General features: G+C 49.1%; 1 protein-coding gene across 3 annotated transcripts in view; it reads right to left on the reverse strand.

The window, feature by feature from the left end:
- ALS2CL (ALS2 C-terminal like) overlaps positions 1–13,178 on the reverse strand; it is a 62,045-nt gene that overhangs the window by 39,901 nt on the left and 8,966 nt on the right. For 2 of the 3 annotated variants that reach the window (XM_054016732.1, XM_054016730.1), the window contains exon 1: positions 10,603–10,684. The exons of the other annotated variant lie outside the window; for it this stretch is intronic. The gene's annotated coding sequence lies outside the window, so the exon portion shown is untranslated. Of the gene's footprint in view, positions 1–10,602; positions 10,685–13,178 lie in introns of those variants that run through there. 3 annotated transcript variants of the gene reach the window in all.

Here is a 13,178-nt window from a genome sequence, read left to right on the forward strand (position 1 = left end):
CAAGCAGTCAGAGATCTACTACATCCACCGAGAACACAAAGTTAGATCAGGCTGAAATCTGACATTTTGAAATTGATAGAAATTTTAGGGTTTGTTTTTTTGAGGGGGGGGGGGGGTCGCTGAAATGTCACCCTTTCAGCCAGCTTTGCTCTTCAGATTCCCACCCCGGGCTCCTTCCCACATTCCTAATCACCTACTCACTTCTGATCCAGGCAGTGTGCATTAGGAATGCCTTCTTCTGAACCATCAGGGATAAGCCACTAGAGACAGGATGAAGGACTTCTCTAATCCAGTTCTCTCTCAACCCCTACACCACACACTGCATTGCTAAAAGCTTTTGCGATCGGTTTTCACTTTTCACTGGAAGGCTGCCTACTAGCTCTAGTACTCAAAATTAGAGTCATGGGTTGACATCACTTATTAAGTAATCAAGCACTCAGACTTTTAAAATAGCATTTGATGCAACATCCATGACATATAAGCTTGCTATACCACATGATCTAATGAGGCATAGTGGGGTAAGGGCAGAATTTCCACCTTGATTTCCCAGCTCTGTTGACTCAAGCCCTTTACCCAGACAGCTATTTGAATAGAGTTTGCGCGTATACACCCAGAGTCTGATAGCACTAAGGAGAGGTAAAATCTGTTGCCTATTGAACAAGGTTGATGCTGATTCAGGGCTCCAGACTTTAAATAACCCACAACAGGCAAGGGCAAGCACAGGTCACTGCAAGCTCATGTGAGGAACTGAATGAAAACTGCAGCACAGCAGTTGAATGGGAGGACTGACCTTTACCAGTAGTCACAGGGGCCCCCTGGACAGCAGTTTCACAAGACTCCGTTGTTTTCTCCATGTAAGTTTGTTGGATCCATAAAGACAGCACAGGTATGATCTGCCCACTCTGGAAAAATCTGCTCCCACTCTTAATACGGAGCCTATGCGCACACCGATCTTTGGCACCCCTGGATCAAGACACTTTAAAAAGCAGAGCTGCCAAGTTCTGTGCAGATCTGACATGATGTACAAGTTAACTTAGTTTGCATGTAACCATAATCTCTAGCTTTAAAAGTGGTGTGGATTTAGCACCAGCGAGAGGAGTCAAACAGGCTGCCATGGGGAGTGAAGCCCTCTGCTGATCTACAGGACAGCAATAGACAAGCTTCCCACACACTGCCCTGCCAGCATGCTTCACATCCAGTTTCGGGGGGGTTGGAAAGTGTCCTCTAGGGAAGTGTTTCTCAATGACTCATCCATGGACGGGTGCCAGTCCCGGAGACAGTTCAGGAAGGCGGCAAGCCGGTCCCTGGTATCAAAAAGGTTGAGAAACACTGCTCTAGGGTAATTGAGTAATTGTCTCCATGGCCCCACCAAGATCTAAGCCTCCACCAAGTAGCCCAAAGCCCGGTGATAAGTGAGACGTGGAAGCCAGATCCAAGATCTTCCCACTTCAAACTCATCGCACAAGAACCAAAACTTCCATTAGAAGGGAGTCACCTTTAATCCCAGCTGAGTGGATGGATTATCTGTGGTAACAAGCCCTATCCAAGGCATAATAGAGCTGGCAAATAAGCTCCCCACAAAATGCATGGACCTAGGCACGTCTTTAAGAAATGAGAAAGTATAATACCCATTGGGGGAATAGGAACACACATACACACAGAAAGAGAGAGGTTAGTTGACCTGTCCAGTGGCAGAGCTGGGAATTCAGCTTGGCAAGCCAGCCAATTGTCCAGTAAAATAAAATTCACCGTGACCACAATCAAATACTGTCAAACATTCAAGCAAGAATGGTCTGACATAGGTGCCATTCTTTCATTTCCTAGAATGTCATTGTTTCATATTTTTCCTCAGTTAACTCAGTTAAGGAACTTGGGTTTTTTATTTTGTAGTTACACAGAAGTATCTAAAGCTAAGCCTATTGGAGGCCATACAGTCTTCTGTTTTTTGTTACTCTTCTAATAAGTTAGTGTTTTAAAATATTTGACCACTTATTTTTGGACTGGTCAAAGGCCCAACCCAAGTGGGAGTAGAACCCAATTCTAACTTGCAGCCCTATGCCCTACACTCACTTATTTCATCAGAATGACCATTGATGGAAAAGGCCCTTAGATGTTAGGCATGAGTCAACGCCTCCTACAGAAGAGTGGGTTAGATCATGGCCAGTTTACGAAATACATTGCAAAGGAGAAGGTAATGGAACCTTTAACATGACTATTAATTCCCAGCAGGAGATGCTGGGTTAGAGCCTAGGTTTTTCTTTCACTCAGCTCAGTAACCCACCGACTCTGCAATGAGGAGGCAGGCTAAGTCACTCAAGAGCTGACAGTCCCCCAGTGCCTTCCCACAATTCCCCTGTGGGCCTAGAAGGACCAACAAGTGCTCCCAGAAGTCACTGGGAAAGAGACTATGAGAGTCGTTCAACTTGCTGCAGGACTAAAGATGTGCCCCCAGAAGTCGTAGCGACACACAGGGGAGCACAGCACCAGTGCGGGAGGGCTTTATAGTGGGACTGCTCAGACCCAGGCTAGTCTAACCCAGGCTAACTCTGCAGTGAAGACACCCCTAATAAGGCTATTGGTAAGCACATGCCTAAGATCTCTGAACTTATGCCTTCTCCCCATGCTGCCTTTGCCTTTTTAGACTCTACACTTTCCAGGGCAGGAACTGAGCCCTTCTGTGCTTGGGATGTACCTAGAGCACCGTTCAGGCACTACTGCAACCAAACCAACAGGTTATTTTTTCTTAGTCAATGATCAGTTTCCCATTGGGCTAGACACTATGCAGACACAAAGAGGATGCTCCCTACCCCAAACAGGACACAACAAGGTTTTGTTCACGCCTTAGTTTTTCCCAGTTGCTTTTATTATTGCACCTGCGTGTCTATATGTAAAGTTGTATGAACAAGTTGTCTCATAGAGAGAAGGGTTGGGCTACAGACGGATTCCTCTTCTAGATACTTTTGGTGCCTTTCATCCCAACGATTTAGCATGAGGCTCCATCACTTCCATCTCTGGCATGCTCCTCTCCAGAGGCGGCTGCAAACATGCCATCAAAAGTCAAGGGAGACAGAAGAGTTTTCACAAGAACGTTGAGACTGACCTTAATTTTCAGGTCCATGAAATCTTTAGCACCCATGCAGGAGCTCAGTTTAGTATCACATAGGGTTGCCAACAGTCCCTTATTAACAAGGACGTCCCTTTCCCTGCCCTTCCATCTCTGTACAACACAAGCATAAGTTGTGAGTGCTGCAAATAGCAGCAAGAAATACCCCTGGTGAATGTAGGCAAGTCCTGCTTTTTATTATTCATAATACTATTGGGAGAATGGGTGGGGCAGGGATGCTAAGAAAACAGTCCCTTATTTTTTAAACATGTTGGCAACCCTGTAAAACGTTCTCCAACACAGTGGTGCCCTTTGGAAAACCAAGCTGGAATGGCACTTGTGGTGCTGTGGAATCAAGGCATTTTGAGGCCAATATTCACGCTGCTCTGGTTAGCACAGCATTTCTCGTGGAGCTGAACGCCACAATGCAGTAACTTGGGTAACAGCGATGGGTGGCATCAAAATCTCAAGATCAGCATTTCAGAAAAATCTGGTTATTAAGGGACTTAAAGCAGCCCGACAAGTACCACTAGTGATTGGATGGATACAAGCTTGAACCATAAGAACAGCCGTACTGGGTCAGATCAAAGGTCCATCTAGCCCAGTATCCTGTCTACCGACAGTGGCCAATGGCAGGTGCCCCAGAGGGAATGAACAAAACAGGTAGTCACCAAGTGATCCATCCCCTGTCGCCCATTCCCAGCTTCTAGCAAACAGAGACTAGGGACACCCTCCCTGCCCATCCTGGTTAATAGCCAGGGCAGGCTCTACCTTTTTTGCCGCCCCAAGCAGCGAAGCAAAGAAGGGAAAAAAAATATAGCGGCCGCAGCAGTGCCGCCGAAAAAGAAAAAATGAAAAAGCTGGCGTCGAAGAAGGGAAAAAAGAAAAAAAAAAAAATCGGAGTGCCGCCCCCTCAGATTTGCCGCCACAGACCCCTGCTTCCTTAGCTGGTGCCTAGAGCTGGCCCTGCTAATTAGCCATTGATGGACTGATCCTCCATGAACTTATCTAGTTCTTTTTTGAACTCTGTTATAGTCTTGGCTTTCACAACATCCTCGGGCAAAAAGTTCCACAAACTGTCGGTGCGTTGTATGAAAAAAATACTTCCTTTTTTTGTTTTAAATCTGCTGCCTATTAAATTTCATTGGGTGACCTCTAGTTCTTCTGTTATGAGAAGGAGTAAATAACACTTCCATGATATTATAGACCTCTATTATATCCTCCCCTTAGTCATCTCTTTTCCAAGCTGAAAAGTCCCAGTCTTATTAATCTCTCCTCATACGGAAGCCGTTCCATACCACTCATTTTTGTGGCCCTTTTCTGAACCTTTTCCCATTCCAATATATCTTTGAGATGGGGTGACCACACCTGCACCATAACGGAACTTTCCAATAATGGATTCTGAGATGGTCTTTTCTAGTTACCACATGTTCTGAGTTTTTCACAGATGTATTTAAGACTGGTCCAGAGAGCCAATTCTAGGAGTCTGGGGAAAGGCTCTATTTGGTCTAAACCATTGTTCTTTCTTCCTTAAACGTTAAGCCATGTTTCTAGTCCATGCAACTGTGATAAGCCACATCCCAGCATTGTATTATGCTGCAGTGTCTGCATTCAGACTAGAGTCCCAACAGAGATCTTTCATCTCAGGAGGAAAAAATAGGTCCAAGCCTTATTTTGGCCAATAGACACTCTGAAGCAAGCTCTTCACACCAGACTTTCACACAGCATATTGTGTTAGTGTCAGGGTGGATGTGATTTAAATCACTAGTCAGGAAGACTCGATTTAATCATGGTTCTCTACATAAAAGTGCATTCTTGTTGGTTGTTATAACCTTAATACATATTCTTCACAACTCAGATGTTGGTTTCATTTTTAGAAGGTACACACTATATATATATTTTAAACGGATTTATTTTTAAAACTTTTCAGATTTATCAAAAAATGAATGATGGAAATAACCAAACAGTTACCAAATGTAACTGAACCAGATATTTATGAAGTCGTTGGGAGGTGAACTATTTCCAGTTCAACAGGTTAATCATTACTATTTGGAGGATTTTCTTGCCATGCTGTCATTAAGTATTCTGGATTTTTTTCCTTCAACAGCAAACATATAATATTTTCACAAAACAAGCATATGTCCCTCGCTTCTCACATATATTTCCAGACTTCTTCTCCTTACCCAGATCTATCCTGCCCCCAACCATCTTCTATTCATTGAACTTTTTGAAACTTTGCACTTTTAGAGAGAGGTAAGGGATGGATTCTGTGTACACAAACCAGCTAGCAGCCTCCCTCCTTATTCCCAGTGCAGAGTCACAAGCCCCAGTACTCACAACCCCATGCAGCTCTGGGCAGCCGGGATACTGGGTCCTTCTTGGGCGATTCCCCCCGGCACAGTGCTCCTCCTGGCGCCTGTCCTGGGGTGTCCCCGCTCAGCCCTGTCCTTCCCAGGCTCCAGGCAGGTTCTCTCTGCTTCACTTTGAGGGGCTGCGGGCTGCAGCCCTTCTCTCTCTGGAGCCCCAGAGCCACACCCTGGAGTTTCCCTCCATTCTCTCACTGCTCCCCCTCTCCCCTTAGGAAAAAGATTTAAAGGGGCCATGCTCTCTAAACCCAAAGGGGTTACAGGAGATTGAAAGCCAGTTGAAGGAATTGAAGGGTCCGCTCTTGGAGTTTGTTCTAATAGAAGGGAGGTTGTAGGGACAGAAAGGCCTACAAAAAACATGACAACAGCGAAGCTGAGACCACTATCTATTCTGCTGACTGACATGGTCTCATTGTTTCCTTGTGCTCCCCATTTGTCGGTATCCCTGTGTTGTCTCTTGTCTTCGATTATAAACTCTTTGGGACAGGGACGGTCTTTTTGATCTGTGTTTGTACAGCACCTAGCACAGCGGGGTGCTGCTCCATGACTAAGGCTGCTAGGGCTTTACGGTTAATATAAAAGTGAGATGGTAAAAGTGCTGAAGTAATGTGAACTCAGGAGGATCAGGTAAGTACTATTATGGACCTAGCAATAGTTAAGGAGAATTAAAGGTCAGCATTTGTATTATTTGAACAGGCTTCCTTCAAAAAATAACCTTGGGGGGCAAAATTATGATGACTAACTGAGTTTCTTCTATCCCCTTCAATATAGGAGTGAAATCCTGGGCCCACTGACAAAACTCCAATGGTCTTAAAACGGCAGAATCCTGGGCCCTAGGAGTCTAATGAGGAAGTTATAGATCCCGGGGGTAGGGGGAAGAGGGTCAAGAGCAGTAAATCAGCAGGACTATATGGCGCTTAGTCAGTGGTTTCAACCCCAGTGACACATAAGCAAAGTATGTGGGGGAAGCACAACCAGTCCGAGTTGGCAGCCTCTCTCGCTTTGCACAGCGCTAAGCAGGCAACAACGGAATCCGAAATGTCTAGTTATGGAGTTATTGGGTGAAATCCTCCCAGGCTGATCGTTCCCCTCTATTCGGCATTGGTGAGGCCTCATCTGGAGTACTGTGTCCAGTTGTGGGCCCCACACTACAAGAAGGATATGGAAAAATTGGAAAGAGTCCAGCGGAGGGCAACAAAAATGATTAGGGGGCTGGAGCACATGATTTAGGAGGAGAGGCTGAGGGAACTGGGATTGTTTAGTCTGCAGAAGAGAAGAATGAGAGGGGATTTGATAGCTGCTTTCAACTACCTGAAGGGGGGTTCCAAAGAGGATGGATCTAGACTGTTCTCAGTGGTACCAGATGACAGAACAAGGAGCTATGGTCTCAAGTTGCAGTGGGGGAAGTTTAGGTTGGATATTAGGAAAACTTTTTCACTAGGAGGGTGGCGAAGCACTGGAATGGGTTACCTAGGGAGGTGAATCTCCTTCCTTCAAGGTTTTTAAGGTCAGGCTTGACAAAGCCCTGGCTGGGATGATTTAGTTGGGGTTGGTCCTGATTTGAGCTGGGGGTTGGACTAGATGACCTCCTGAGGTCCCTTCCAACCCTGATATATATTCTATGATTCTATGAACCCCAGTACACAACTTCTACAGGTTCACTGCATGGACCAGAAACTCTGACACTCCCCAGGAGCTGAGAAATAGTGGGCAAGTCAGAGGAGCAGGAGGAGATCATAGCAACTGCCATGATTGCTAATGGACTGCAGCTGGGGTTGTCAACATTGTATTTCAAAAATACGGGACTTTTTTCTTAGCACCCTTATGGGGGAGGAGTACCCTGTACCCAAAGGTGCCAGGGGTGGGGTGTCCAGTACCACAAGGGGTGGGGAGTACTAGCCATGTGGAAATTGAGGAAACCTTCCACTCCACGCAGCAGTCAGGCAGTCTTGGCTGCTGGGACCCGGCTCCCCGCCCATCTGGCTCCCCACCCGCGCAGGGGAAGCGAACAGGGCAGCACTACACGGCCTGGTGTCGGGAGGGGAGTGGAAAGATGCACCTGGGAGTACTGACCCCCTGCTGGACAGGGCCCCCTCCTGACTATAGCCCTTGAGCATGGCCCTGTCTGCTTTCCCTGCACCAGCTCTGTCTGGCAGGGTAAGTGGATGGGGCTGCGTGGCCTGGAGCTGCGCTGAAGGGGCTGTCTGGCAGGGGGCTCGGTACTCCTGGGGTGTTGTCTTCTGTTCCCCACTTGCAGAGTGCCCACCAACATCCCCAGTAGAGGAGCATAACTGCTAGTTGGTGGCTGCTGCGGCAGGCAGGGAACATGGAGGGCAGGGCAGGGAACCTGGTCCTGGCAGCCGAGACCACCAGCACAGAGCCCTGTCCGTTTCCCCTGCCGGACAGAGCCCGCTCCTGACTCCAGCCTTTCAGCATGGCCCGTCAGGGCTTCGTGTCCCGTTCCCCCTCTCCCCCCACAATAAGCTTACCATGCTTCCCCCTCCCCCGGGGGGCATGCCCCATAGTTTGGGAACCGCTGCCCTATAGGTACATTGGTTCAGTAAGTCACGGGACCGATTCTGCATTACTACACTGTCTAATTGTACAAACTTTATAGCCTTGGACACCAACATAAGAAGACGACTGACTTTACGTCAGGAGACTAGTTTTAATATGTTGAAATACAGGACAAAGGGTGTCCCGTACAGATTTAGTACAGGACAGGCAATTTTCCATGTAAATAAGCGGCATCCCTTGTAATACAGGACTGTTGACAACCCTAAAGCCTGCAGCCCACCTGCCCGGATGCCAGGGTCCAGCCTTTGTATTGGACACTGGAAGGAGAGGATTCCAGCCCCCCCTCGATCTAGGCCCGCTTCCCACCTGGTCCCTACACAAAGTTTGCCTGCGCTGCTCTTGATGAGGGAACTAGGCTCTCGGCTTAGCCTTTGAAAGCAACATCTGTTCTCAAAGACTGGAGAGAGGCAGAGCGTCTGGGCCGGAGCCAGAGCCCGCGGAAGTGGGTGAAAGTCTTTCCATAAACAACGTGCTTTGGATCAGGCCCTAAACGACTTCTCTCCAAAGAGAGCGAGGCCTGTGAATTGCAGACGGGCGAGAACTTCCCCACAGTGCCAGCGAAAACAATTCAGAGCAGTTAAGCATATTACAACAGTGCCGCTTCTCCCCTGCTCCTCACGGTGTCTCTTGGCTTCCCTCCTGTCCTTAAAAGGAAGGCAGGTAAGATGAGCACCAATCTTAGCGGCTGCAAGTGCCAGTCAGGTGCCAGCAATCTGTAAGGCAGTGGTCTCTGCTGCCCATCAAACCCCAGCAGCGACCCACTGGGGGGTGGGGGGGGGCCTGCTAATCCACCCTCAAACTCCCCTACCCTGAACTGCCTTCTTCCCGCAGCTCCATCTCATCTCTCCGCTGTCAGTTCCTGCTATAGCAGGGCTGGCTAAACTGGCTCACAAGCCACATGTGGCTCTTTTACAGTTAAAGTGCAACTCACGGAGCCCCCCCACCCCCGATTCTCCACCTACCAAACTGCAGGGGGTGGGGGTAGCTCGGGACCTCTGCCTTGCAGCAGGGTGGCGGGGGAGGTAGGAGCTTCGGCCCAGTGGGGAGTAGGGTCTGAGGGCTTCTGCCCAGCAGGGCACAGCTGCCAGGGCTTGGGACTTCAGCAGGAGTGGGGCTGAAGCCCTGACCCACACAGGTGCACCCTGGCACTTGAATTTCTTAAGATTGCCATATGTAAGTCTGGCCACCCCATGCGATAGCTCCAGAGCATTGTGGGAGCGGTCACGAAAGAGTCCATGAAACAGAACTGTGCTACCTAAGATACTTATATGGCACCCATCACCATTGCATCCCCGTGCTTCATAACCAGTAGTGTATTTATCCTCACGACGCTCCTGTGAGGCAGGGCAGTGCCCATTTTACAGACGGGGGAACGCAGGTCCCAAGAATAAGCAGCCTGCCCAAGGTCCTGCAGGAAGCCTGTGGCATGAACTTGAGCCCAAGAGCAGGAACGTGAACCCAAGTCCTAGGCTAGTGTCTCAACCACTGGGCCATCCACGCTCTGCGATGTGTCAGACCTCTAAACTCATCAGCACGGAAACGGGCCACTTAGTACAGGACTATTAACACTGATCCCCTTCTCCTCCAGAGAAGGATTAGACCACCCTCCATTTGGACGAGAGCTCACCAGGTGTCTGTACAGCACCTAGCACAACAGGCCACTTTGGGATTTTGAGGAGACCTCTGAGAGCTACTGGACTGCAAATAAAGCCAATGCAACCTGGCAAGACAGTTTACCTGCAATCAGGGTTTGGAGAGGCTTTTAAGATACCAAAAGTTCACCTGCATTCCAAAACGTTCCAGCCGGGCTTGCAATCACACCAGGCTAGTCTAAAACTTTGCAGTAAACTCGTCGGGAGAATGACAGCAATTGTGCCATTTGCAGAGCACCCAGGCACGCTCTTCCACTGTGACTAATAAGCCTGGTATTTGTTTTTGCTCAGCCAGGGAGGCTCCAATCCTGAGCTGCATGCAGGGTTCTGAATCTGGCTTCACCAAGCTACTGATCCCAGGTAAAAATCGGTGCTTCCTGCCTCGTCCGGGTCTGTCTCATTCGAGACAGGAACAAGTTCCCACACAAACAGGCTCCAATCGGTCTGCTGAGGAAAGGTGGCTCCAGCTAGATTCTCCCCCCTCCTTTTGCCAGGGTCATCTTGTGTTTCTCCTAAGAAGTCTCAGGGCTCCTATTTTAACCTTGTGACACTGCTGAGAACTCAGTTCTCTTCCAGTGCTGTGTATCTTACATTCACCAGTAGCACCAATATCCACCCCATTCCCCCCGCCCCTAATTAAGACACCTTGAGCCCTCCCTCCCCTTGATAAGAAAGCAGAATGCCAATAAACCCTGCCTGTGGCAGACACTCCAGGAAATGCACTGAATTCTACCACCACTGGCACAATTAAAGGGCTCTCCACGTTCAAAAAGATTTCAACTGCATTTTACCTTGTCTATTTAATCCGGGGAGAGTAACCTAAAACACTCCCTCATGCAATCTGGCCATTTAAGGTCAAGCCAAGGCAGCTTTAACGTACACACTGGTGGCTAAAATAACTTACTTTACATAAGATGAACAATCATGTTTTCCTTGGGCTGCTGCGGCTTCAGTTCCTCTGGGCTTCTGAGCGCTCAACTACCAGAGTCTCTGATCACCACACCCACAGCTCCTTTCCTCCCTCCCACAGCAAGTTGCCTACTTTGCTGAAACACAGATCCAGGCCTGTGTACAAGAGACACAGGGCCCAGAGATAGAATTACCAAACCCTCAAAGGGAAGCTAGGCATTGGCTGCTCATTACCTTTGTTCTCCAGTTGCTTAGAAACAAAAAACGCCTGTCGCTTCAATCCAATGTGTCAATTACTGTTTAATGCATGTTAGAGGCATGTAAAATAGAAGTATGATTTAAAGGGAAAGTCGTTCAATGAATTCCTCTCCACTAAGTTACATCCCCTGGATCACCACGTCCAATATCTCCCCAGCTCCAGGCAACGTATTGCCCCCTCCTCCTGTGTATTTCGGTGCTTTCCATGATCCTTCACCTTGCATCATTTACCTTGCTCGGCAATTTTCACACTTGCCTGGCTTCTGCTGTTAAGAGCAGCATGAGAGTCAGATCAAAGCACGGGGAAACAGGAGAGCCATTGCTATTCAAAACACACTGCGCACATGTCTGTTGCACACTAAATATGCTTACATGATGCACGTGTTCCCCCTGCAGCACACAAGCCACTACACCTTCATGCGGTCACCAGCAAGGGAAGATTTTTGTTAACCACACCTCCTCACCCCCCCACCTCCCGCTGCCCTTCAACCTACCAGAGCCCTCTGCCCAAAAGCCCTTCAGCTTTTCTAATCAATCCATCCATAATTAACAAATCCGTGCAATCCTTCATCAGGCAGCAAGCCTACCCCACGAGTGCTGCTAAACAAAGCCCCGCACTGTCCCAGCCTGCTTCAGGGAGCGCTGGAGAGCAGGAACAAAGCCCCATTCTCTGATTCCCCAGACGCGCCGACGCTACAATTCACTGGCTTTCCTCCCCAGCTGGAGGATTTACACGCCGCAGGAACTTACTAGCACAGGAGGTTCAGGGCTCATCAGGCCATCACTCGGAGGATGCCCACTGCACAAAGGAGAGTGGAGGGGTGTCCAGGCTGGGGGAGCCTTTGTTGAGAGTGATTTATTATACTGACTTCCTCCCTGCTCCCCCGGAACTCCACGGTCCTTTTCAGCACAGCACCTGCACCATAATTCACTGTCCACTTCAGCGAGGGTGACTTGCCCAGCTCGGCTGTGCAGCAAGCAGTCCATATAAGGCATGCAGGTATACGCAAAGCAGGGAACAATCCTATACCGCAAGATAGGTCCCTCTTCTTTTCCAGCCTCTTAGGTCCTTAATGTCACCCTCAGATTCGATCCATAAACTTATGGCAAGATGAAGGGGTTTGGGGTTAAATGCAGGGTTCCACGCCAAGAAATCTAGGTCTTATTCTCGGCTCTGCCATATGTTTCCTTGGTCAAGTCACTTAACAGGTTACATCTGTGCCTCATTTTGACAGGTTTCAGGGTAGCAGCCGTGTTAGTCTGTATCCTCAAAAAGAACAGGAGTACTTGTGGCACCTTAAATTTGTTAGTCTCTAAGGTGCCACAAGTACTCCTGTTCTATCTGTGCCTCAGTTTCTCCCCCCCCCCCTGTCAAATGGGGAGAATACACCTAACTAAAAGGTGGGAGAAGAGATTTTGCTCCAAGGTGCAATGGGATGGCAGGGTATCATAAGCGGCATAGCTCTTCTTAAAGGAAAACTTTTGCTTCCTGTTTTCACCCGCTCAGGAAGTCCAAGGGCGGAGCATAGGGAGCTATATTTGCTTTGGACCAACTCCTAGGAGCTGCTTTTGAAACATCCAATTGACGTGTTTGGTCCGCGGCTTGAAGAGAAGTCACTTTCCCTGGTGGTACATCACCGAGCAGAAATAGTCTTTCTGGTGCACCACGCAAGGGGTTGCTTTATTTACAGGGCTATTGTGTTCCATGCTCCTTGTATGAACACATTTCTCTCAGGCAGGGCTGGGCAGGGATCTGAACCCAACAGAAACCAGTCTGAACTTCCAACTGCAGAGCCAGCTGGTACTTTTAATCAGAGAATCTCAAAGCTCATAGCATTAGCATGCCCCACCACTAGGGGCTAATGGCACAAACCCAAACACCCTTGCCCTGCCCCCTTCCTCAAGGCCCCGCCCCTTCTTTGAGGCCCTGCCCCCACTCACTCCAGCCCCCTACCCCCGTCGCTTGCTCTTCCCCACCCTCACTCACTGTCACCAGGCTGGGGCAGGGGGTTGAGGTGCAGGAGGGAGTGCGGGCTCTGGGCTGGGGCTGAAGGGTTCGGAGTGTAGGAGCAAGGCTGGCCTTACCTTGAGGCAAACTGAGGCGGCCACCTTAGGTGCCAGACTGGGGGAGAGGGAGGGGGGCGCGCCACTAGGACCCAGAGTGTAGAAAATTGTGTCTGCTGCGAGGGGACATGGGGGCATCATTTGAGCTCCCCGCCTCAGGTGCCAAAATGTTGTGGACCAGCCCTGTGTAGGAGGTGGTTCCGGGCTGAGCCTGGGGCAGGGGTGTGGGCTCTGGCAGAGAGAGTTTGG

Source organism: Malaclemys terrapin, chromosome 2, assembly GCF_027887155.1.
Source record: "Malaclemys terrapin pileata isolate rMalTer1 chromosome 2, rMalTer1.hap1, whole genome shotgun sequence".
NCBI lineage: Eukaryota > Metazoa > Chordata > Testudines > Emydidae > Malaclemys > Malaclemys terrapin.